The 21681-nt window shown below is 40.0% G+C and overlaps 1 protein-coding gene and 1 pseudogene across 3 annotated transcripts in view; both read left to right on the top strand.

Annotated features, from left to right (window-relative positions):
• Positions 1-21681, top strand: part of EIF2B3 (eukaryotic translation initiation factor 2B subunit gamma) — a 125549-nt gene that overhangs the window by 59263 nt on the left and 44605 nt on the right. The window lies entirely within an intron of this gene.
• Positions 15334-16718, top strand: LOC102901526 (annotated as a pseudogene).

Raw genomic sequence — 21681 nt, 5'->3', positions numbered from 1 at the left:
GCCCTGCCCTCCCCCCAAAATAAATAAACTTAAAAAAAAAAAAGAATAAAGGGAGCATTTAGACAACAAGATGAAAAACTCAATTTTGAAAAATGTTTCACAAAGTAGAATAAAACAACATATTGATGAAAAATAAAGAAATGCTAAGTAAATTAAAGGAGCAACCAAGAACATTTGAATATTTGGAGTTCCAGAAAGAGAAAACAGAAAATGAAGGGGAAAGATTTTATCAATGAAGTAATGTAAAAAACATTTCTCAGAATGAAAGGGGCTGGGTTTCTAGACTAAAAGGAAACAGTGTCCAGCAAAATGCATGAAAAGAAACATACCAAGATTGTCATTATGAAATGCTATGACACTGACATCACAGAAAAGATCCAGCAAGCTTCCAGATAGGAGGGGGGATGTCACATGTAAAGGAATTAAAACAGCTTTGAACCTTTAACAGCAGCACTAGAAACTAAAACAGAGGACGGCTTTCAAAATTCTTAAATCTGTATGTAGTCAAACTATCAATCAGGTGTGAGAGTAGAATAAGAATTTTACAGACATTTGCTTTCCATGTATCTGTTTTCAGAAAGCTTCTAGAGAATATATAACACCAAAACCCTGGCATAAACTAAGAAAAGAGAAAGACATAGGATATAGGAAAAAGAATCCCTAGGATGATGATAAAGGGAGATTCCAGGATAACATCTGAGCCCCCAGTGTAAATGGCAACCAGACCAGATTAGAATAGGTCAGAAAGCTTTGGGAATAATTTCTTCAAGATGCTCATATTTCTTCTGATGAAAATGGCAGAAGAGTTGATGTGTCTCAACATTTTGAGATGATTTTGAGTACTTGGTGATTAGGTTGGGGTTGAATTATTGATAAATATCTGGAAAACCAAGAAATGAGAGACAATAATGCCAAGGCAAGCAAAAATATGCAAGAAAAACATTAATCATTAGTTACTGAATGTCTCAGCTGTAACTAATGTTTATATTTGCATAGTAATGTAATCACTAACTTGATCTAACCAAAATTATGATATAATTACTTTGGAATGATGAGAGGGAGGGTTAGCATGTTGGAGACGAGGGAAGACAAGAGAGATAAACTTCCTTTTTAATAGTTAATAGCTAATACCTAAAGCTGCAGTGGTAATAACTTAAACTTTGATTACTGAACTAACCAAAATTGTAAAATTATATTGGGAAGGTAAAAGGTACAGAAGTATGGCTGTATGTTGGTAGGGGCAGAGCTGGTGATGAAAGAAACCTAAATCCTCATCTTCCATACTGGGAAGTCAACAGATGATGTCTGAAATGGGAAATGGGACACCTGGGTGGCTCAGTTAGTTAAGCTTCTGACTTGGGCTCACGTTAGGAACTCACAGTTCATGAGTTCGAGCCCCGCGTCAGGCTCTGTGCGGACAGCTCAGAGCCTGGAGCCTGCTTCAGATTCTTTGTCTCCCTCTCTCTGTGTTCCTCCTCCACTCACAGTCTGTCTGTCTGTCTGTCTGTCTGTCTCTCTCTCTCAAAAATAAAGATTAAAGGGGCGCCTGGGTGGCTCAGTCGGTTAAGCGTCCGGCTTCGGCTCAGGTCATGATCTCACGGTCCATGAGTTCAAGCCCCGCGTCGGGCTCTGTGCTGACGGCTCAGAGCCTGGAGCCTGCTTCAGATTCTGTGTCTCCCTCTCTCTCTGATCCTCCCCCGTTCATGCTCTGTCTCTCTCTGTCTCAAAAATAAATAAACGTTAAAAAAAATTTTTTTTAAATAGTAAAGATTAAAAAAATGTTTTTAAGAAATCTCAATATTAAAATGTTATTAGAAATACAGATATAAATACTAAATGGATCCACTAAAAGAATTGAAAGTGGGTGCTTCTGGGGAATAGAAAATGGGGTAGGAGAAGGAATAGAGGACTGAAATTTTTCCTTGTAAGCCTTGAGAAACTGCTTACCTCTTTATGTTCATACATAATTTCAATTTTTTAATTAAAAACAAGATAAAATATAATAAAATTTCTTGAATCAAGTAAAAATTTACAAATGTTAATCTGCAAATTTAGGGTGCCTGTGTGGCTCAGTCAGTTAAGCTTCTGACTCTTGATTTTGGCTCAGGTCATGATCTCACGGTTTCGTAAGTTTGAGCCCCACATTAGGCTCTGCATTGACTGCATGGAGTCTACTTGGGATTCTCCCTCTCTCTCTCTGCCCCTCTCCCTGCTTGTGCTGTCTATGTCTCTCTCAAAAAAAAAAAAAAAAAAAAAGAATCTGCAAATTTTAAGAGTGTAGTGTGTTCTAAGAAAATTTGGCCAGATGTATCCTAGTAAACCTGTTAAACTTTAGGGATAAAGAAAAAATTCTTCAAGCATCAAAGACAAAAAGCTTATCACTTAACATGAGAGAAAAATTAAGCTTACTTCCAAGTTCATCACAACATTAAATACCAGAGGAACCATATGTGCAGAGTTCTCAGGGAAAGAAAGTGGAACTTGAGAATACTGTAAACAATAAAGATATCTTTTATATTTAAAAGCAATAGGAAGACATTCTCAAACATGAAAGGACTTATAGATATGGCACCTATGGGCCCTTCTTGGGGGATAAAAAAAGTTCTTGACAACTAGCTGCCATGTCATAAGGACATTCAGGCAGGCTATGGAGAAGTCCATGTCATGAGGAACTAAGGTCTGCCAGCAACCACGTTAGTGAGCTTGGAAGAGATACTCTGAGACTTGTCAACAGCCGTGTCGAAAGCAGATTCTCCTCCAGTCAGCCTCGAGATGACTGCAGCTCTTGGCCAGCAGTTTGACTGCAACCTCATGAGAGAACCTGAGTCAGAACCACTAACCCACTCCTGGATTCCAAAAACTGTGAGATAATAGTTTGTTTTTTTAAGCCTCTGAGCTTGAAGTAATTTGTTATATAACATAGATGACCAATAAAATTCTAAATCTCTAGGCTTTGTTTTTAAGAAATAATGAAGTTGAAAGACATCTCAAAGGGGTGAAATGCGCTTATATGGCACAGTTCCTTTCCTTTCAGCCTCAGTTTGCTCCCCACATATCCTGGAAGTAGGGAAAGTCATGTGGCTATGTATATGGTATGTATCCTGTCTTAGCTGAATGCCTTTGCTAAGATCTTGGACAAATCATCAGCTCAATCCAAAACATCAAGGAAATGGGCAGTCATCCTATGGTCTTACTGAACTTCAAGGGTTTTTGTTGTTTAAACATTGGCAACAAATAGCCTCATAATTTTTCTTTTTTGTGCTTCCAGGGAGAGAGGCCTAGGTTAGAATGGATTCTTAAGAAAAGGAACCACCTCTTGACCCACAGTGTTCATTGTTATAGTGCCATATGATAGACATACAAGTAAAATGCCTAGGTCCCCCTTCAAGGAAGGACTTGCTGCTCATCTATAGGAAGTGTAATTAGCAGACAGCCTCTAGTCATCACAGACTTCAGGATCTACCTCATCTGTAAAGAGCCACATTGAGGTCATACCCTTGCTGGGGCAGCAAGAGTAAATGAGGGATGGATATAAAGGCCTGGTCACTCTGACAGGCAGTACTTCACAACTCCCTGCTGTGTTGGCGGAGGCTTTATACAACCTGCATCTTGGTTCAGTTTTTCCTCTGCCCAGTCTTGCTTCCTCCTCTTCCCTTCATGGGTATTGACCCCTAATAAGCATCTTGCACCCCAAATACTGTCTCATTTCACTTCTTAAGAATTCAGCCTTGAACACAGAATAATCGTTTTCCCCATGGTTTGCTACTGCCTGATAAAGCAAACTTTCTCACCCTCGGGGTGATCCTTTTTGCAGTTGTAGAATTAAACTGCCTGGATGATTAAATTGTTTTCTTTCTCAGGAAGCAAGCCCTATGCATTGACGTGTGCATGTATAAAAACTATGATGCAGGGTACCTGGGTGGCTCAGTCAGTTAAGTGTCTGACTTCTGCTCTGGTCATGATCTCATGGCTTGTGGGTTCAAGCCCTGCATCAGGCTCTGCACTGGTGGTGTGGAGCCTACTTGGGATTCTCTCTCTCTCCGTCTCTCAGTGCCTTCCTGACTTGTGCACGTGTGTGCGCTCGCTTTCTAAATAAATAAACTTTTAAAAGAAAATAAAAACTATGTTGAATGTTAACTAATAACATGTATGCCTCTTAAAACTCCTGACTGAGCATGTACCAAAAAATATATGCCCATTCAATCAGAGTTTTTCCACCTTCACTGCTGTAAGCATTGATTTCTTGTCTACCCTTTTCAAAAGACCAATAGTTCTCAACTCTGGGGAGTATTTTTTAAATGCTGATGGCTGAGCCCCACTGCTAGTGATTCTTCTTTAATTGGTCTGGCATAGAACGGGCATTTTTAAAAAGCTTGTTGTTTGATTGTAATGTAATGCTGAAAACCTATTTCTGTTCGGCTTACTAGTTTGTGGCCTAATAGTATTGCTCTTTTCTCTATGAATATTTGATAAAGAGATAATCATTTGGTCTGTCAGAGTCTAAAGGAATTTTCCAGCACCCCAGGAGTAAGTGGAAGCGTAATGAAAGTAGACCAAACACTAGAAACTGCTGCTTGGAGCTCTGATTCTCATTTTTCAGGCCATGTCCATATCACAAGGAGAGGGCCCCAGCTAGTGTAGGCAGCATCTGTCTAACATTGTAGACATAAAAAAAACAAACAAAACAAAACAAAAAAAGCATTGTAGACCTGTTTACAGAGGCAAATATACCCTAGAGTATTCAAATGGCAGCCCGCTAGATTTGTGGTGTTGCAGTCAGACCCAATGATATGGCTGGCATTTGACCCTCTGGGCCAAGTGATTCTGGAGAATTAAATGACATATTAGGGGCACCAGGCTGGCTCAGTCAGTAAAGCATGCAACTCTTGATCTTGAGATTGTTGGTTCAAGCTCGATGTTAGGGTATAGAGATTACTTAAAAATAAAATCTTAAATAAATAGCACATCAGTTAAAAAGTACTTCGTCAACTATTTGTCTCCTTCTCATAAAGACCCTTGTAATTACATTGGACCCACCAGGATAATATAGGATAACCTACCCATCTCAAGAACCTTAATTGCACCTGCAGAGTCCCTTTTGCCATGTAAGGTAATACTTTCACAGGTTCCAAAGTGGACATCTTTGAGGGCCCATTATCCTATCACAGTCTTCTTAGTTTTTTAACATGGTTTTCAAGAGCTATATAATTATCTGTCATATGAATATATACCATCATTTATCTAACCATATTCAGTGTTGGGCATTGAGGTTGTTTCTAATTACTTGGCTCTTGATTTTTTTATTTTATTTATTTTTTAGTGTTTATTTTTGAGACAGACAGAGAATGAGTGGGGGAGGGGCAGAGAGAGAAGGAGACACAATCTGTAGCAGGTTCCAGGCTCTGAGGTGTCAGCACAGAGTCTGACATGGGGCTCGAACTCACAAACTGTGAGATCATGACCTGAGCCGAAGTCGGATGCTTAACCGACTGAGCCACCCAGGCACTCCACTTGATTTTTTTTTTTTTAAGTTCATTTCATTGAGGCATCACTTAATATGCAGTAAAATTTACTCTTTGTAGTATACAGTTTTGTGTATTTGAGAAAAATAGGTGCAAATACCTTATGTGTCTGTGATTCCTGGGATGATATCCTCTTATGCTAGCTCACATTCAACCTGTAGAAATTTATTAAGAATTTAGCTAAATCCTTCTTACCCACTTACATGGCAGCCCTATAACTTTTATGCTGTACTATAGGTGAGCTGACATTGATGTTTCCTCTCTCCTTGGAGGCTTTTGTCTTTCCTTAGAGTTCTGGCTGCTTAGAGTTCTGCCTGTGATGAGTTCAAGAAAAGTTACAATTTCGTGGATTATTCAATTTTTTCTTGTTAGGATGAGAGCAACTCTCTTTCCAGCTCTGTAAATCTTAGATGGAAGATGGAAGTCCTAGCATTTGATTTTTCCTTTTAAAAATTTATTTTTTTATTTTTATTTTTATTGAATAAATTTGACATGTAACATATAAGCTAAGGTGTGATTTTTCTTTTTTAAGATATAACAGCTTTGGCCTGCCTAGGTGACTGAGTTGGTTACGCATCCGACTTTAGCTCAGGCCATGATCTCACAGTTCATGAGTTCGAGCCCTGCACCAGGCTCTCTGCTGTCAGCACAGAGCCTGCTTCAGATCCTGTCTCCCTCTCTTTCTGCCCCTCCCCCACTCTCAAAAATAAACATTAAAAAAAATACATAAATAAAAAATAAAATACAACAGTTTTTTTGAGCTATAAATATGTAACATACAGTTCACCCATTTAAAGTGAATAATTGAGTGGTTTTTAATATAGTCACAGAGTTGTACAACCATCACCACAATCAATTTTTACAGCATTTTTATTACCCCAGTAGGAAACCCAATACCCATTAAGTGATTCCCTATTTTTCTCTAATCCTCCCCTCCCACCCTAGACAACCAAAACTAATCTACTTTTTATCTCTATGTATTTGCCTATTCTGGACATTTCACATAAATATAATCATATCTTATGTGGCCTTTTATGGCTGGCTTCTTACACTTAGCATAGTGTTTCCAGGGTTTACTTGTCTTGTAGCTTATGTCAGTACTTCATTCCTTTTTATTATTGACCAGTATTCTGTTGTATGGATATATATCACATTTTAGATATCCATTATTTATCAATTGATATTGGCACTTGATTTTAAATTTTTTTTTTCAACGTTTATTTATTTTGGGGACAGAGAGAGACAGAGCATGAACGGGGGAGGGGCAGAGAGAGAGGGAGACACAGAATCGGAAACAGGCTCCAGGCTCCGAGCCATCAGCCCAGAGCCTGACGCGGGGCTCGAACTCACGGACCGCGAGATCGTGACCTGGCTGAAGTCGGACGCTTAACCGACTGCGCCACCCAGGCGCCCCTTGGCACTTGATTTTAAATCATCTGTTTTTTCCCACCAAAGAATTATTTACATTTCATTATTCAGCATTTTGAAGGATCCCCCCCCCAAAAAAAACATAAAACCTACTTGTTTCCTCAGACAACTATTATGCATATTAGAGAGGTATGACCAACACTATAAAAAAGAAAAAAGTAGGCACCCACCATTCACTTGTTGGATTGACTTAGAAAAAACTGTATAGGCTCTTAGGCTTTTTAAAAATTACAGTTCTTGGGGCACCTGGGTGACTCAGTTGAGCATCCAACTTTGGCTCAGGTCATGATCTCACAGTTCATGAGTTCAAGCCCCACATTGGGAATGCTGCTGTCAGCACAAAGCCCACTTTGGATCCTCTGTCCCCCTCTCTCTGCCCCTCCCCAGCTCGCTCTCTCTGTCTCTCTCAAAAATAAACATATTTTTAAAAAATTATAGTTCTCAGAAGTGAGAAAATCTGTTACCAAATTTGAATAGATGGTTGATTTAGGAGGTAGTGATAAGTCAGTGGCATCATTTAATTTCACATTGTCTTACAGTGTTGTTGCTTACGTTTGGGGCTGCAGGCAAGCTCTAATTTATCAAGAGAGGTATTCATAAATTAAAATCGGATTTATTTTCTTGATACACTCTGACAAAGATATTGAGTTCTAGATATATCTGATGTCAGAGGACTTATGGAGTCAACTGCCATTTTGTATCAAAAGAACATTCCCTGTCTTCTCCTGGTTAATCTGAGTACTATCAAAATAAAGCTCTTCCCCAAGTATGAAGTCAAGAAGTCTAAGGGAGGCTAGAGTTCTCTCCTTTCACTGTTGGTCATGGCCATCAGAGAGAGCCTGCTTTTCTTTCCTAGGACATCGGGAAAGAAGATGGTGGTAGTGGTGGTGGTGATGATGATGATAATAGCTGCTGTCATTTTTCAGATTTTATGTCAGGCATTGCGTTAAAGGCTTTATGTAATCTTTACGATAACCCTATGAAGTGGATGTTATTATATGCCATTTTACAGATGAGGAAATTGAATGAAGATTTAGTTAGAAATAAGAAATTCCAGGGGCTCCTGGGTGGTTCAGTCAGTTAAGTGTCTGACTCTTGGTTCCGCCTCAGGTCATGATCTCACAGTTCATAGGTTCCAGCCCCACATTGGGCTCTGCACTGATAGCACAGAGTCTCCTTAGGATCCCTCTCTCTCCCTCTCTCTGCAACTCCCCTGCTTGCTTGTTCTCTCTCTCCCTCTCTCTCTCTCTCTCTCTCTCTCTCTCAAAATAAGAAATAAACATTTTAAAAAAGAAAGAAATCCCAGTAAATATTTATTAATTGAATGAATGGGAAATCACCCAGTGACCAACTGTGATTTAAGTTTCTGTAATCAAGGGCTTTGGTATTTTCTGATGAATGTTGAGGTATAAAACAAGGATTGGCAGACTTTTTCTGTAAAGGGCAAATAGTAAATATTTTAGACTTTGCAGACCATATGGTGTTGCGTTTATTCAACTCTGCTGTTTTAGCACAAAGCATCCTAAGATATAACAAATAAGCATGGCAGTGTTCCAATAAAACTTTATCTACAAAAACAAACATCAGGGCCATCCAACTGGCAGGCTGTAGTTTGCCAGCCCCGCTGGAACTCTTTTTTTCCTCTACAGAGTAGCTATGATGGTACCTTGTAACACAGCTTGTTTCTTAGGATATAGCTGACTGAATTTGGAATTCTTTATATAAAAAAGAAGGGTTTTGTTAATGAATTTTTTTGAGTCCATGTATCAAAATGAAATTTTAGGAAACGGGGGGGTTCCTTGTATCTTAGAAAAGTTCACCATAAGATACAATTAAGTAATATCTTTTAATGCTCTGAAAATATGAACTTATTTGTAAGATCCTATCATAGACTGTAGCAGCTAGAATGTCATTTAGTCCAGTCACCTGTATTTCAGATAATGATGCTAAAAGCCAGAGGAAGAAGGATTTGTTCCATGTCATTTATCTAATTAGGGACAGAGCTGGACCTTCTCCATTTACTCATCCTTTCTATTTTTCAGGAACACATTGTTCAACTGACAAATGTTTATGAAGTTTCCTTCTCTGGTCAAATCACTATTTTGGTATTTAAGGGTATCCCTGAGGCAGGAGACCATCTGAAAGAATTTATTTGCCTCAGTGGAAGATAAGACTATGCATATAAAAGGCTAACAAACAGTAGCAAACAGTATCAGATACTGAACAATTATGGCCAACAGTGTTCTAAGAATTTAGAGAAGGTAGCAGTCTCTAAGGACTGAGGCGGTCAGGACAGTGTAAGAGAATAATTTGGCCTTGAAGGATGGATACAGATCAGGTATGGAAAAGGACATAAGAAGCTGGATCCTGCGTACAAAGAAGGCTGTGAACAAATACTTGGAGACAGGGCATGCAAGATTTGTTTAGGGACAGTTTGGCCCAAATTGAGGGTCCCTGTTGGAGAATATTAGGAGATAAGGCTGGAAAGTTAAGTTGGTACAATAACAGAGGGCCTTGAATACTGGGGAATTATTAAAGATTTTTTGAGAAGGGAAATGATTCAAATTCAGGATTCTGGAAAGATAACATGACAGCAGTATGCAGGAGAGATTTAAGGTAAAAGACCTAGAAAGTTAAGCAGTGTTGCACTGCTAAATTCACAAGACTCCAAAGAATAAAGGGATTGTTTCCTTTGGAATGCAGAAAGATCAATTGTGATTATCTATTATGTAAAACAAAGGACCTAGCTCATTTATGCATCCATCAAGTACTGATATTTATGCTTTCCTGTATATTAGAGTTGGCAAGCTTAGACATTAAATTCTTAGCAGCTAGTCCTACGTTTCTTAATTGCAACTAGAGGGTGGAGACTGTCTCCTGCTTTCTCTTTAACCTCCCTGGGAACTAGCTGATGGCTCCATATGGGGGACTGTTAGTAAATGCCTCGTCCTAGTGGTCTCTGCCAAAGAGAGCAAGGTTTGGGCATGGTGGGAGCAAAGAAGAAGGAAATAGCCAGAGGTAAGGTGAAAATGAAAGCAGATGGTGATGTATTTTTCCCTCACAGCTGCTGAGTTTGGGACCTTGGGTCAGCACTGGTGTCATTAACACCATTAACACCAGTTTCTTAGAACTAGATTATATTTTTGGTTGTTGGCAGATTTTTTTCCCCTCCATTCTTCTAACTTGTAATTACACTCCAATGATTAAGGATCTTTGGTTTATAGTTGTAATAGGGCAGCTGGCTGGATAAATGAGCAGTAAAAATGTTCTTGCCCCCATTCCTATGACTCTCAGGGGTATTGTGCTCCTCCTGGCCTCAGTGAGATGGTGGGTAAAAACTAATTAAATTCAGATTTTCAAGCACTTTTGAATATGAGAATATGATACTTCCTATCTTTTTTTTTTTTTAACTGAATTTCCAAAGATTGGGGCTAGGTCCTATTGGACAAACACCAAAGTTATCTTGGAAAAGGACTTTGTTTATATAGGAGAGCCGGAAACCTCTTGTTTTAAAGTTTTCTAACTTTTCATACTGCTTGTAGGAGAAAGAGATGATGATAGAATGTACATCTCCTTTGTTTTCCCCCTTTCTGAGAAAAGATGAAGTGTTTCCTTGATTGCAAAGAGAGTGTTCTGTTTTGAGGACCTCAGGCATGTTTGGTAAATGAAAGGGAAATAGTATAAGACATTTGCTGGAGTAGGAGCCCTGCTATCCCTATAGGCAGGTACAGAGGCAGTCTCCCCAGCAAGCTGTTCCGTCACCAGACAGTACTAACTTCGCTCCAGTGGGCCCAGATTCTACAACCTCAGTCGATTTGAAGAAAGCACAACACCTTTCCTACGTGTCAAACTGATGCATTAGTGATACAGAGGCATTACATGTGGTGGGAAAGAATGTTGCTGGTAGAAAGAGCATGTACTGGAAATTAAAGTCCAGAGATTTTGGAATTTAGTTTTGAGACAAACCAGCTATATGACCTTGAGCAAATCACTTTATTTCTCTAAACCTCAGTTTCCCTGAATGAAACTGGCTTAGTTGTCCTTTAAAGACACCACCACCGCGCCCCTCCCCCTAAAATTCCTGTTTTACTTCTAAACGACATGTGTTTTTAATAATTCATACGTAAAAGGTGTTTGTGCCAAATATTTAATAAGAAAATCATGTAGCTTTTCTCCAATGTTATGTTGTTTTCTTTTGAGTACTAGTGAAGGTTTTTCACTGTAAGTGTAATGATAATATTAAAACAAACTTCTAAAGGATTTCTTTTAAAATGGGATAAAATGTTTGCACATTCCTCTTGTTTAAGTTTAGACATTTATATCTGATAAGACAAGGACTTAAATCAAAACCTCAAAGATCATGCTTGGCCAAAACTGTGTTTCTGGGACTCCAGATGATGAGAAATAGGTTTATGCCCTTGATTGTTTTCCCAAAGATATGCAAAGTCTTGAAGTACTGTTTATCTAAATTAGTATCCCCAGTACTACTAACCAACTATACTTCCTAAAGTATTTCTCTAATTTGCAGTATTTTGTGGGAAGGGTTGAGAGGGACTTGTGGACATCAGAATCAACAAACTTTCCCAAGGTATCTTGCCCAGCCTAGGCACTGAGACTTTTTTTTCTTACTCCTCTGTACTTTTCTCGCTTCTATAAAGTGATGTAGATAGGTTATTTGTAAAGAAACTCTCATGTTGGTATTCTTAAGCCTTTTCTTTTGTACTGGCTATAGACTTCAGAGAAAAATCTTCCAGTCTCCTTTCGATGTGGGTAAAAGCTGTGCTACCAATTCCTGATCATTTCTGGGCTTCTGCAGTCCAAATAGGTTGCTCCTTAGCTTTCCTTATGCCTGGTCTAGGATTCAGCTTTCTTAAATGTGCTAAATCTGCTTCCACCATCCTGCTTTCCAGCTTCCAAAATTTTTTTTACTGTCCTCCCTTCTCCTAATCTTTGTCCTTGGAGTTTATACCCTTTAGAAAAACGATGAGGATAACAACAAAAACCCTTCCCTATCACTTTAATGAGCTTTCAAAAGGAATAGGGCTTAATACCTGTTTTTAATCTGCTGTCTTTACCTAGAAGCCTTTTTCCTTCATTTTAGTCACTCAATTCCCTCCCTCCCTCCCTCTTTCTCTTTTTCTTCTTTCTCTTGATTTCTTTCTTCAGTCTAGACCCTGTGGTCTGTTACTTCAGGCATTTCCCTCCATATCCTCACTCATTATCCTTTTCCTTTTTCTGCCCTCATAAACCCTCTAATATCTATTTTGTCTGCTCCTACATCCTTTTTATTAAAGTTTTCAGGAAAAATATTATGCAGTGTTGTAAATTGGCACCACTATAAGTTCATGGTTCCGATTGTAGCTGAACCCTTAGAACCACTCTGCAGCCTTACACTTCTCCTGGACCACCTTTCCACTTCTCTCAGCAGTAATTCTCAACCATCACCACCTCCCTTAGAAAATTACTTGGCCTATTCCTTCTTAGCTCTTAGCTAAGGCTAAGCGAGAAAATCGGGCTAACAGATACTGATTTGCCCAGCATACTACCCATACCCATAATTTATCTTTACTCAGACCCACCTTCAGTTCCTTTTCTCTAGCCTTAGAGGAAGAAGTTTCCTTCCTCCTGTTTAAGACTGATCCCTTCACTTATACCTTTTGCCCCATTTTCCTGTTTCCCTTGGAACCTTACTCTATGAGTTTTTCCAGCACTCTCCCAAATTTTCAACTTTGCTTTCTACTACTTTCCCCTACACCTATAAATACATTGCTTGTGGGGCGCCTATGTGGCTCAGTTGGTTGAGTGTCCAGCTCTTGATTTGGGCTCAGGTCATGATCTCACAGTCCATGCTGAACATGGATTCTGCTTAAGGTTCTCTCTCTCTCTGCCCCTCTCCCTGGCTCACACTCTCTCTCTCAAATAAAAAGTAAAAAAAAAAAAAAAAAAGAAGAAGAAGAAGAAGAAGAAAAGAACACATTGCTTGTAAGATAAGGCACAAATTCCTAATGGCCCTCAGTCATCTAACCATACGTATTCCTTTCAGCCTAATCTCACCATTCCCCTCACTACAAGCCATACTCAACACTCTACCCTATAAACGATGGAGAGTTGCTTATAGTTCACTGACTTCTGCATTCTTTTTCATGCCTGTCTCCTTTTGTGGTCACCATTCCTAGTACTCCTTCAGCCAGTTACCCTTCTCTACCTGGCTTGTTTTATTTTTTTTATTTTTTTTTTTTTTGACATCCAAACACACCGTGGCTTTATTATTTCAACAAACTCCAAAAGTACATTTCCTGGACCTGCACTAGAGGCAGGCGCCCAGAGGCAGCGAGGAAGGGATGCTCCTTCTTCCAGCGCAGGTGGGGACGCCTCCTCTATGATGGGGAGAGCATACGGGAAGTTTAGGATGACAATAGGGAGGCAGAGGACAGCGATGGTTATGGTGCAGGCAGTGCGAGAGGTATAGGCAAGTCCGCGAGGCCGCGAAGGCTCATTTGAGGTGATAGAGGGCCTTGCCCTGCATACGATGCTGGATTTCGCCCGTCAGAACATGAGCTGCAGGGCCTTGTGGATGGCGTGCTCCGTGTATTTCTGCTTGGTGAAGTCCTGGATGATGATGCTGTGCTCTGACTCCCGGGAGCCGATGGTGAAGCAGCACTTGAGAAGCTTCTCATTGCGACTCAGCATCTCCTGGTCCTCCTGGCTGGTAAAGCCCTCCACCCCTGACAGAGTGCTGGAGAAGGCAGCATCCAGCATGAACACCTGGGAGAGCCACAGAGCCTTCTCCACGCTGGCCTCTGTGACAAAGGGCTGCAGCTTCATCTTGCTAAGGACCTCAGGGATACGCGCGATGGCCTCTAGCTGCCACGTGGTGATGGGCACAGAGCCCGACGCAGGGCTCGAACTCACGAACTGCAAGATCATGACCTGAGCCGAAGTTGGACACTTAACCAACTGAGCCACTCAGGTGCCCCGTGTTATTGTAGCTTCATCTTGTGCCTCTCCCCACCTTGGTTTCTGTGCTTTATCAGTGCTGGGCAATGTTAGTTCCTCACACTCACCAGTCTGCCTCAAGGTCTTGACACCTACTGTTTTCTCTGCCAGAGTGCCTGTTTTTCCACCCCTTTCTCCTGGTTAACTCCTGCTCTTCTTTCAAGTCTAAGCTTAAAGGGAAGTTTCCATCACCTTCCAACCTGGGCAAGGTCCCTCACTATATGCTTCCATAGCATTCTTTGCTTGCCATTCAGTTATTGCACACTTATAATAATTCATTTCCATCAAACTGTACACTTCATGCAACTTTCACGTCCATTTTCTTCACTGCTGTGTCCCAAATGTTTGGCACATAGTAGGTATTCAATGAATGTAAGCTAGAGACTGTTGCCTGGAAGAGCGAATTGATTACTTTTAACATGGACTAAAATAATTTATTTTGTTTTTCTGTCAGTACAATGAGGAGCAGCACTTAGAACTCTCTGGGTCCCTGGGTGGCTCAGTTGGTTAAGTGTCTGACTTTGACTCAGGTCATGATCTCAAGCCCCGTGTCGGGCTCTGTGCTGACGACGCAGAGCCTGGAACCTGCTTCGGATTCCGTGTCTCCTTCTTTGCCCCTTCTCTGTCTCTCTCTCTCTCTCTCTCTCTCTCTCTCTCTCTCTCAATCTCTCTCTCTCAAATATAAATAAACATTAAAAGTTTAAAACAAAACAAAAGAACTCTTCCAACCCTGGAAGTCTCTGATGCACTTGAGTCCAGGGCTTTCACTTCAGTACAACTGCTTTTCTTGGATGGAGCCTGAGCACCAAGAGTGCCGTAGCCCACTCTGCTGCACAGGCAGACCTTTGGTTTGGAACTCCATGTGCACACCTGATGATCATCAGTCTGTCATTCCTGCCACTTACAGTGCCACCAAGATCTGGCATTTGGGGTGGTGTGGCAAGTGCGTGCCTTCCTATTAAATAGCTACCAGGTAGCTATGCAACTGAATTCTTGCCCCAAAATATGTCTCATTAGAATTATAGATAGAATTATAGATAGTTACTTCTAAGCAACCTTGGTCTCTAGTTTCTTTTAAACTCTAATGATTATGTGTGCAGCTGTGGTGGAGCAGCCCCCAGGTCTGTGCCCACTGTCTCCCCCTGCCCCGCTTTCTTCCTGCACTTCCCACTCCTTCCCCCACCCTCCCAGTGCTGCCTACCCCCAGGAGCTCAGGTGGTGAATACTTATTCTGGGAAACAGAAAAGTACTTCTTGGGCAAAAAGTATGCCTCTTGGGGCGCCTGGGTGGCTCAGTTGGTTGAGTGTCTGACTTCGGCTCAGGTTGTGGTCTCATAATTCATAATGCAGAGTTCGAGCCCTGCACCAGGCTCTGTACTGACAGCTTGCTCAGAGCCTGGAGCCTGCTTCAGATTCTGTGTCTCCTTCTCTCTCTGCCCCTCCCCCACTCATGTACTGTCTCACTCTGTCTCTCAAAAATAAATAAATGTAAAATAAAAATAAAAAGTATGCCTCCCAAGTTCAAGTGCCACCTAAATGATGATGATGTCACTGGCTCCGTGAAGAGTGAAGGGAGAAATCTTTTGGAAGAGGATTCAGATGAAGAAGAGTACTTTTTTCTAAAGGGACCATCTGAACCAAGATTTAGACCTAGAAGTGATACAATTAAGTATATTCAGAATCAGGTGGCTGAAGTTATTGATGTCATGCAAGAAAATAGTACAAAGATTAAAGAATCCTGTTATATCATTTAATCCCTCTCTCCATCCTCTGTGTGATATAGAAAACTTATCAGATAATGCAGTTGTTTTTAGCAGCATATCCACACAGTTTCAAAGGCAAATGTGATGGCGTGGATGCAGAATAAAAGCCATCATGGCATTGGTTGCTGTTATCCTTTTGCTAATGAGTATCATTTTTTTAATGTTTATTTATTTTTGAGAGAGACAGAGTGCAAGCAGGGGTGGGGCAAAGAGAGAGGGAGATAGTCTGAAGCAGGCTCCAGGCTCTGAGCTGTCAGCATAGAGCCCGATGTGGAGCTCAAACCCATGAACCGTGAGATCATGACTTGAGCCGAAGTCGGATGCTTAACTGACTGAGCCATCTACATGCCCCTAATTATCATTCTTATAGTCGTGAAATATCATACTTGATTTGGTGACAGAGATTTTTATTAAACAAAATCTGAATAGCAATAATAAAAGATTGCTGCATAATTTAAATGAAACCTATGTATATAACTTTCAAAACTTCTTTTTCAAGAAAATAAGAGGCAAGTATCACTTCAAATTGGATCACTGAGAATGTCCAGTTATCTTCTTCCCTTCTAACAGAAGGGAAGTTTTCAGTAATTATGGTTAAGGCAAAAATAACCAGCCTCTATTTTGCCATGTTTCAAGGATCTAGTTTGAAACTGGATACTTGCCAGTTGATTGTATATGTAATTAAACCATGATATTAATATTTCATCCTGTTATTATAAGGACTTACATTATCACATTGACATGAGGATCAGGCTGGTGGTCCAGAAGCCCCTGTAGAGTACCAGATCATCAGGCTAAAAAACATGTATTGCCATTCCATCAATATATTCAAGATTCTTCTCACATTACAATTGCTTTGCCATTGCATTTGTAATTTCCACATGTTTATGGGTGTAACAAAAGCTAAATGTTGTTGGGGCACCTGGGTGGCTCCATTGGTTAAGCATCCAACTTTTGGTTTCAGCTCAGGTCATGATCTCATGTTTCCTGAGATTGAGCCCCACATCAGGCTCTGCACTGACAGGGCAGAGCCTGCTTGGGATTCTGTCTCTCACCTCCCCCTTCCCCCCCCATCTCTCTCTGCCCCTCCCCTGTTCATGCTTTCCCTCTCTCTAAAAATAAATAACTTTAAAAATTTATTTAATAAAAATAAAGCTAAACGTTGTAATGTCAGCTACAACTAAAACATTCCAGTAAACATATTTTTTACTTTAAAACCAAAAAACAAAACAAAACAAAAATACGTAATGATTAAACAATAAGGAATTCGTTCAGACTCTTCTAGCCGGAGAAAAGACACTTCTTTATTGGAATATATTTAAGATTACCAAATAAAGTAGAAGGTGATTGTTTGAAGGTCTTTAAATAGAGTGGGAGGTTTTCACAATGTTGCATTGAACACTTAGAGATGGCTAAGTTATCATAGGAGACTTTTATCCTCATTGGAAGTGTTGCTTCTGGTTCTTATGAGTTATTGTTTCAAGCTTTAGTTCCCCTGGCATCTGAATTCAGGAGCCATCCTTGACATTTCCTTTACCTGTTAACATTCATATTTATGCAAAGAGAAGCATATGTTAGAAATAAGTTTCTCTTGTATTTTGAATTTTTGTTTAACTGAGTCTTCTTCATTCTATTCCCATTCCTTGCTCTTCTCCTGTTCGCAAACTTTGGAGTCGGAAAAAAGCCATTCTGTGCAGCCATGTAAACTGTTAGGACATACTCAGTTTAGATTAGTGGAAGCTTTCTTTCTTCACTGGGTCAGTCTGGAGTGTCTCATAGTAGACACCTGTTTTTCCAGTAGGCTGGAAGTCCTTCAGGTCCCATTCACAGCAATTCCGGAAGTCTAATAGTGTATCCACATGGAATGTCAAGATACATTTCAATTTTTTAACACGCACCAACTATAAACTGCGCCTTTACCTGTCTATCAGCCTTTTTCTACTCTTCTATAGAAGAGTATGTCAGGAAATAGAATGCCCAGTTGGCCTTTGCTAAAACTTAGGCAGTGAGCAAGATAAAAAAACAGCTTCTTTCCTCCTGTACACATAATGGTTCTATGGATGAGGAAGAAGGGAACAGGCCCCAAGAACTTTTGACATTACCCTGAGCCTAAGGACCTTTGCCCTCATTCTGTAGATTTAAAGGAAATGAGTGTTTGAAATCCCTTGAGATCTTTTAGAGGGAAATTACAGATCCTTTTATCAACTAAAGAGACTCGGGCCTTTTTTTAGAGTCATTAGGAGCTTTGGATATTTAAAATCTTAAGTTTATTCTGCTAGGGAGCAAATTGGTATGATTTTAATGACAGTAATTACTTGTTTTAAGTATTTATTTCATCCTTCATGGAGTATTTCCTTCTTTCTGGAGTGCCTTTCTGAACAGCTTTTTTATTTCCTAGCTTTTTAGTTCTCCAGATGTTCTGTACAGTGTTGGTGACACACATAGTTCTATGTTCAGTTTTCTTTCAATGAAAGTAAAGCTCAGAAAAATCTTAACCTGCATAATAATGACCAGTGTTTGCGTGGTAGTTTTCCTTAATAGTTTCCTTAGAGATCTTAAAGCTTTGTCCCTGACACACAGTACTTCCAAGTTGTTAATATTAGGAGAAATTTTGGGTAAATAAACATTGAAACACAGGTACAAAGCTTGTATCTTCAACTCCTAGACATTTAAAAGTGATCTTACCAGGGGTACCTGGGTGGCTCAGTTGGTTAGGTATCTGACTTCAGCTCAGGTCATGATCTCGCGGTTTGTGAGTTTGAGTCCCACATTGGGCCCTGTGCTGACAGCTCAGAGCCTGGAGCCTGCTTCGGACTCTGTGTCTCCCTCTCTCTGCCTCTCCCCCATTTGCACTCCGTTTTGCTCTCTCTCAAAAATAAATAAACATTAAAAAATAATTTTAAAAAATTAAATAAATAAATACATACATACATACATACATACATACATACTATCTTCCCAGAGGAGGCAGCTGCTTCTTTGGAAGCATTTCTTAATATATGCTTTCCTGTTCTCCCAGAATGTATGAGAAAACTTGGAAGCAGGATGATAAAGAGGCTTGTCTTAGGTCAATGCTGAGAACCTCATTCCTTAACACATTTATTTTTGAATGGTACTAGTAGCTAATAAACTTCTAAGTAGGATATTCAGCAAGTACAAAAACAGGGATTTTTGATCCTAACAAAGCATTCTGCCTCTTTGCCCCAAATTTAAATGTGAAACTATTTGGAGCAGGACTTCATCTATATAGAATTCCTAGGATTATATATCTAGAAAAGAAAGAAGTTGGTAGACAGATGAGACTTATGAGATAGTACAAAACTTTTAGAGTCACACATACCTAAGTTTTAATCGCAGTTCTTTTATTATCTACCTCTGTAACCTAGAAAAGTTTCTTTAATATAACATTGTCAACTATACTTTAATTTTTAAAAAGTTGAAGAAATAATACCAATCCTTCACAAAGTCTTCCAGAAACTAAAAGAGGAGGAAACAGTTTCCAACTTACTCTAAAATTTTTTTTTAGGGGCGCCTGAGTGGCTTAGTTGGTTAAGCATCTGACTTTGGCTCAGGTCACCATCTCACAGCTTGTGGGTTCGAGCCCTGCGTTGGGCTCTGTGCTGACACCTCAAAGCCTGGAGCCTACTTCAGATTCTGTGTTCCCTTCCCTCTCTGCCCCTCCCCACTCGCTCTCTCTGTCCCCACCCCCTTTCTCAAAAATAAATCAAAAACATCTTAAAAAATAAAATAAAAAACTTTTAAGACCTAAAATTACAACTGTTTCTAAATGTCTTATTTATTTCCATTTATTGTTTTCTTACTTTATGTTATACAAATCCAAAGGATCTTCCTGACCTGGAGCATTCAGTCGATTACCCAGATTTTGCTGGTGCCTCTTTGAGGTTTTTAGCTTTATTTGTTTTGTTTTAAAATATCAATCTTTGGGGCGCCTGGGTGGCTCAGTCAGTTGAGCGTCTGACTTCGGCTCAGGTCACGAGCTCACAGTTCGTGAGTTCAAGCCCCGCGTCGGGCTCTGTACTGACGGCTCGGAGCCTGGAGCCTGCTTTGGATTCTGTGTCTCCTCTCTCTGCCCCTCCCCCACTCATGCTCTGTCTCTCTCTTAAAAATAAAAAAATATTAAAAAATTTAAAAAATAAAATATCAATCCTTATTTCTGCTATTATCAAAAATAATAAAATGAAGTAAGGAAACGACCTTTTTGACAATTTAAATGTCATTAGTCTCCAAGATTTACATTCATTACAAATTCAATCTAAAAGAAAAATCTCTGAATCACCCATTTCTGTTCTTCATTATAGTCCAAATTTGTAAGTAAATCTCTAGCCTTAAGTATACCAGCTAAATTTTTGGAATTTTTTTTCTAAAAAATGGAAGAATTTTGTTTGTTTTACCTACTTTAAAGGGATGAGAGTAAAAAGCTGACAAACATTTATAAACTATAAAATGCTATATGAAATACTACCATATATGATAGGGATTGATAAGTTTAGATGATGGTTGTTCAGACTTTTATTTATTCGAACTTTTAAGTTATTCCTTTCCTGTCTGTATAATACAAGTTGACCTCAGCTATAAAAATGAGAGTAAGGGGCGCCTGGGTGGCTCAGTCGGTTAAGCGGCCGACTTCGGCTCAGGTCATGATCTTGCGGTCCGTGAGTTCGAGCCCTGCGTCGGGCTCTGGGCTGATGGCTCAGAGCCTGGAGCCTGCTTCCGATTCTGTGTCTCCCTCTCTCTGACCCTCCCCCGTTCATGTTCTGTCTCTCTCTGTCTCAAAAATAAATAAACGTTAAAAAAAAAAAACAAAAAAAAAGCCTCCAGTGGCTTCCCTTTGAAAAAAAAATAAAATAATAAAATAAAATAAAATAAAATAAAAATGAGAGTAATATATCTACCTCATAAGGTGATTATGAGGATTAAATAATATAGAGTGTATTAAATGATTCAAGGAATTTGTAAACCAAGGGACTAAACAGGAGAGTGCAACTTTCCAGATTGGTTAGATCAAGGGAAAGAATTATCAGGGTGTGGACTTCATTTTTTCTTTTATTTATTTATTTTTTTTAACGTTTATTTATTTTTGAGACAGAGAGAGACACAGCATGAACGGGGGAGGGGCAGAGAGAGAGGGAAACACAGAATCGGAAGCAGGCTCCAGGCTCTGAGCCATCAGCCCAGAGCTCGACGCGGGGCTCGAACTCGCAGACCGCGAGATCGTGACCTGAGCCGAAGTCGGACGCTTAACCGACTGAGCCACCCAGGCGCCCCATCAGGGTGTGGACTTCAAATGAAACCCTGGTACCACAAGGTAACCACATTCACATTTGTAAAATTCTATTTCCTCAGGAATTTCTTAGAACTCAAGAATCTCAAATTGGAAAGTACCTTCTACTTTCTTCAACCTCATTGTATACATTAATTGGCTTGTGGGGATGGGGAGGCAGGTTATGAGTATGGGGTCCTAAGTCTGACAACTTCTGTTGCTCTTTAGAAGCATTTTGTTACTGCTTCTCCCAGTCTCCCAACAGAGTGGAAGCCCGGGGTGGTGCACCTTAACTTATTTGATAAATTGCTTCTAGAGTATCTAGATCCCGTGAGAATAACTTTCCTTAAAAGTATAAGCCAGCTGGGGCACCTAGGTGACTCAGTCAGTTGAGTGTCCAACTTCGGCTCAGGTCACGATCTCACAGTGTGAGTTCGAGCCCTGCATCAGGCTCTGTGCTGACAGCTCAGAGCCTGGAGCCTGCTTCGGATTCTGTCTCCTTCTCTCTCTGCCCCTCCCCACTTGTGCCCCGTCTCTCTCTCTCAAAAATAAATAAATGTAAAAAAAAAAAAAAAAAAAAAATTTTTTTTAAGTATAAACCAGTCAAAGCACAGTAACACAATGTAGAAGAAAGGTAATAATCAGGTATCTGTGATTGGAATCTCAATTTTTCTACCCTGCTTCTTCCCTCC

Source organism: Felis catus, chromosome C1 (assembly GCF_018350175.1).
Source record: "Felis catus isolate Fca126 chromosome C1, F.catus_Fca126_mat1.0, whole genome shotgun sequence".
Taxonomy (NCBI): Eukaryota; Metazoa; Chordata; class Mammalia; order Carnivora; family Felidae; genus Felis; species Felis catus.
Note: the sequence above shows the minus strand (reverse complement) of the source record. Positions and strands in the feature narration are given on the sequence as shown.